This window comes from Meles meles, chromosome 8, assembly GCF_922984935.1.
Source record: "Meles meles chromosome 8, mMelMel3.1 paternal haplotype, whole genome shotgun sequence".
Taxonomy (NCBI): domain Eukaryota; kingdom Metazoa; phylum Chordata; class Mammalia; order Carnivora; family Mustelidae; genus Meles; species Meles meles.
Window position 1 is genome coordinate 25,439,636 of NC_060073.1, and position 5,533 is coordinate 25,445,168.

At 33.1% G+C, this 5,533-nt stretch overlaps 1 pseudogene; it reads left to right on the forward strand.

Annotated features, from left to right (window-relative positions):
• Nucleotides 1-4,827: 4,827 nt before the first annotated feature.
• LOC123950230 lies at nucleotides 4,828-4,912 on the forward strand (annotated as a pseudogene).
• Nucleotides 4,913-5,533: the final 621 nt, after the last annotated feature.

Below are 5,533 nucleotides of genomic sequence, written 5' to 3' on the forward strand. Positions count from 1 at the left end.
TGAAAAAAAGTGGTGAGAGTGGACATACTTGTCTTTTTCCTGACCTTAGGGGCAAAAGGTCTATGTTTTTCCCCCATTAAGAATAAGTTTAGCTGTGGGTTTTTCATAGAAGGCCTTTATTATGTTGAGAAATGTTCCTTCTAACCCTACTTTGTTGAGAGTTTTTATCACAAATGAATGTTGTACTTTTGTCAGATGCTTTTTCTGTGGAGGCCAAGAAAATTAAGGCCATCCCACCTCAGGTTTAGCTTTAGCATAAGTACATCCATCTTGGCAAAGAAAAGCTGGCACCTTGCACCCCCTCTCCATCTGCTCCCCTCCTCTCCGTAGTATGTGTGACATTCCTCGGCCACCCCTGGCTGCCCTGGGGGAAAAGCAAATAGTTAACTTGCAAAGATCACAATCCTGCAAGACAGGAGTCTCCCTTGGTTTACCAATGTCCTAGAGATTTACAACAAAGAAGCTATCTTAACAATAGCACAATTTCCAGAGGTAAATAACTCAGTTCCTCAAGCCCTAAATAAAGTTAAATTTCTCCTAACCTAAATCTCACTAACAAGGACACTTGATAGGAGAAATGTGAAACTTTATCTCTAAACCTCCAAGATAGTGTCAGCGATCATTCCCAAGCATATGACCCACTGATACACGTCTAAAGGGTCTCACGAGAAGATTTTTATTATTGGTAATGAATAACCTTTTCCCCAGACAACAGCTAGCCCCTCAAGGTCCTGGAGACCTGCTTCCAAAATTCCTTAGAGACTTACATCACCCATAACCCCCTTTGTCCTCACCCACCGCAGAGTCCACCCCTCCTCTGCCTTTAAAAACTCTGACTGTAATCTGGTTCAGGGTCCAAGTCCCTACTCCGCTGTGTCTGGTATACTTGGGCCCAAGCTTAAGCATGTCACCTGGGGGCCCAAGTCCCTACTTCGCTGTGTCTGGTACACTCGGGCCCAAGCTTAAGCTTGTCAAATAAACCCTCCTGTGATTGCATCGGTGCTTAGCTCCTTGGTGGTCTCTCAGATGCGAAAACTCAGGCACAACATTTTCTTCATCTATTGAAATGATCATATGGTTCTGATCTTTTCTCTTATCGATGTCATGGATCACACTGATTAATTTGTGAATATTGAACTACCTTGGAATAAATCCCACTTGATCATCATGAATGCTTTTTAAAAATGTATTGTTGGATTAAGTTTACTAGCATTTTGTTGAGGATTTTTACATCAGGGAAATTGGCTTATAGTTCTCTTTTTTGTGATATTTTTCTGGTTTTGCTATTAGGGTACTGCTGGCCTCACAGGAAGAATTTGGAAGTTTTCTTTTCTGTTTTTTGGGAATAGTTTGAGAAGAATAGGTATTAACCCTTCTTTAAATATTTGGTACAATTTGCTTGAGACACTATCTGTCCCTTCACTTTTATTTGCTGGAAATTTTTTGATTATTGATTCAGTTTCTTTGCTGCTGATTGGTCCTTTCAATTTTCTCTTTCTTCCTGCTTTTGTTTTGGCAGGTTATATATTTCTAGGGATTTATCCTTTTTTTCTAGTATGTCCATTTGTTGGCACATAGTTTTTCATAGAATTCTATTATGGTTATTTGCATTTCTGTGGTATTGTTTTTGTTATTTCTCCTCTCTCATTTGTGATTTTATTTGAATCCTTTCTCTTTCTTTCTTTCTTTTTGTTGATAAGTCTCCCTAGAGGTTTTATTGATTTTTTCAAAGAACCCGTTCCTGGTTTCATTGATCTGTTCTAATGTACTTTTTCATTTCTATATCATTTATTTCTGCTCTAATTTTTATTATTTCCTTACATCTGCTGGTTTTAGGTTTTGTTTATTTTTCTTTTTTTAGATCTTTTAGGTTGAGGTTAGGTTGTTTGAGACTTTTCTTTCTTCTCGAAGCCTGTACTGCTATAAACTTCCCCCTTAGAACTGCTTTTACTGTCTTCCAAAGGTTTGGAGCTATGTGTTTTCATTTCATTTGTTTCCATGTATTTTTTAGTTTTTTTAATTTCCTGGTTGACCCATTCACTGAATAGGAGTATGTTATTTAATTTCCACATATTTGTGGTCTTCCCAGATTTTTTCTTGTGGTTGACTTTTAGTTTCACAAAGTTGTGGCCAGAAAAGATGCATGGTATGACCTCAATTTTGAATTTGTTGCAGTTTGTTTTGTGGATTAATATGTGATCTATTCTAGAGAGTGTTCCATTTGCACTTGAAAAGAATGTGTATTCTGCTGTTTTTGGATAGAATCTTCTGACTATATCTGTTAAATCCATCTGTTCTAGTATGTCATTCAAAGCCATTGTTTCCTTGTTAATTTTCTATTTAAATGATTTATAAATAAGTAATGATTTGTAAGTGGGTGTTAAATCCCCTACTATTATTGTATTATTATCAATTAGTTCCTTTATGTTTATTATTAACTGTTTTATGCATTTGAGTGCTATCATGTTGGGTGCATAAATATTTGTAATTGTTCTATCTTCTTGCTGGATTGTCCCCTTATTATTATATGTGTTCTTCTTTGTCTCTTGTTACAGTCTTTGTTTTAAAGCCTCTTATTTTTTTTCTAAATAAATATTGCTACTCCAGCTATCTTTTGACATCTATTTGCATGATAAATATTTTTCCATCCCCTTGCTTTCCATCTGTAGGTGTCTTTAGGTCTAAAATGAGTCTCTCGTAAGTAGCATATAAATAGGTCCTTTTTTTTTTTTTAATCTATTCTTTCACCCTATGTCTTTTGGTTGGAGTACTTAAAGAGTAAGGTGATATAGTTTCACCTCAGATAAGAACAATGGGGTAGAACCTGGAGGTCAGAGCTCAATCTGAATCCATCCTTTTGTAGAAATTACTTTTCCCTCTTGACACACCATATTGAAAATTAGGTTATTCCTAGACTAAATATTGCAATTTTGGCAAATGTATTGGTGGATGATTTGAGGAAACTGTTGAAGATTTTTTTCTGCCTTTTTGACATTGTTGTTGAAGTATAACCTACATTTAGAAACGTACACAAACCCTAAGTGGAAGAATGGATTTGTAACTGAATACACCTGTAAGTAGCACTGAGACTGAGGAACAGAACATTACTAAGCATCCCAGAAAACTTCAATATGCAATCATCTATTTATTTTTCCCCTAGGGTAATCACTATTCTCATAGATTAGCTTTAGATGTTTTTAAACTGTACATCAACATAACCATATACTTTTTATATTTGACTCCTTTTGCTCAAAATAATAAATCTGAGATTCATTCATGTTGCAAGTAGTTGTACATTATTCATTTTAATTTCTGTACAATATTCTACTGTTTGTATTTTTATTTATACAACTCTTGCTGGGATTTTTATTTTCTCAGTTTTGGGGTCTCTTATGAATAATGCCACTATAAAAACATGTATTTTGGTGTGCACCTTTCTGTTAATAACATACCTAGAAGTAGAATGGGTAGATGATAGATTATGTTCAGTTTAGGCTTCTATTACCAAGTAATTTCCCAGAAAAGTTTAACAATTTATATACACACTGCTGGTGTGTAATGAGAGTCCCTATTCCTCCAATTTCCTGATAGCACTTTCTATGATGCCTTTTAAATTTTAGAATTTTCTTTGGGTGTTTAGTAGAATTTCATTGTAGTTTGAACTTGTAGTTCCCTGATAACAAGTGAAGTGGGATATATATATATGATATATATATATATAAAAATCAGTATGAAAAAAAGGCTTGAACAGGCACTTTACAAAAAAGGATGTGTAAGTAGCATATATATATATATATGCTATATATATATATGCTACTTACACATCCTTTTTTGTATATATATATATAAATATATATATATATATATTTTTCATACTGATTTTTAACTAATTTTTTTCATACTGATTTTTAACTAATTTTTTTCATACTGATTTTTAACTAATTTTTAAAAGGGGTGTGTGTGTGTGTGTGTGTGTGTGTGTGTGTTGCTATCTTCTGAGAACTCGATCCTTGTCAAATATATGTGCTGCAAATGTCTTACTTAGTCCATTCTGTAAGTTGTCTTTTCACTCCTTTGATCTTTTGATGGAAAGATGTTTATAATATTCAAAACAGGGTGGTATTTATTTCTTTGCCTTTTATTAAGTACTTAAGTACTTTAAAAATTTTTAATGATATTATTATGCCTAACCCAAGTTCAGAAGACAGTCTATGTTTTCTTCAAAAGTCTGATTAATTTATTTCTCACAGTGAGATCAGGAAAATTTTTGAAATTGAGTTATTGTTGTCATATGAAGGAAGATCAAGGTTTCTTTTTCTTTAAAAAAGAAGATTTTATTTATTTACTTGAGAAAGGGAGGAAGAGAATGTACAAGTGGTGGGGAAGGGCAGAGGGAGAGGGAGAAGCAGACTCCCCACTGAGCAGGGAGCCCAATGCAGGGCTCAATCCCAGGACCTTGAAATTATGACCTGAGCCAAAGGCAGATGCTGGAATGACTGAGTCACCCAGCCACTCCAAGATTGAGGTTTCTATATTTCCTATGTACCAACTTACCTCACACCATTTATTTAAAGTACTGTCCTTTGTCCATTGTACTATGGTATTACCTCAGTCATAAACCAGTTGACCACATACACGTGTATCTTTATCGTGTTTCATTGGTTAGGTTGTGCATTCTTGTTAAATCACTACACTCTCCTGATAATTATTACACTATTATTATTGTACTAATATTATTACAATAGAATTAATAATAGAATTAAATTATTAATAGATAATTACTATATTAATTGACTATATTAATAGATAGTAATTATGAATAGAATTATCGCTTCTCGGCCTTTTGGCTAAGATCAAGTGTAGTAATTATGAATAGAATTAAATAATAGAATATTATTACAATAGAATATTGTTACAATAGATATTATAAATATCTATTTATAATATGTAGTATTATAAGATGTATCATAAGATGCTATTTATGTTATATTATATTATGTTTTATATTATATAATATTGTATTATAAAATATAATATTATAATTATAATATTATAAGATGTTATTTATAGATGTAATAAATATTATTACAATAGAACTCACGGTTTATAATGTCTAGCTTTATTTTTAAGAGTTTCTTGTCTATTTTTGACCATGCTAAATTCTGTAAGAGTTTAGAATCTACTTTCCAATTTACATGGACATTATATCACCTCCCCACCTTCCAGCTCCCAATTCACAGACATACCCTTCCAGGAACTTGAGATTGAATTCAAGCTCTAGATCTATTAAGGGAGAGTTTTGTTTTTTTTTTTTTTAACTTGAGTCTTTCAGTCTATAAACCTAGTCTTTGAGATCTTTTTATAGAGGATTAAAAAATCAAGCAATATATGAGTAATAGGAGCATAACATATGATATTATTGATCAAGAGAGAAATTTGTCTTAGAAGAAGAAGATTGATGAAATTAAATAATCAGGGGTGTCTGGGTGGCTCAGTCAGTTAAGTGTTTGCCTTCAGCTCAGGTCATGATCCC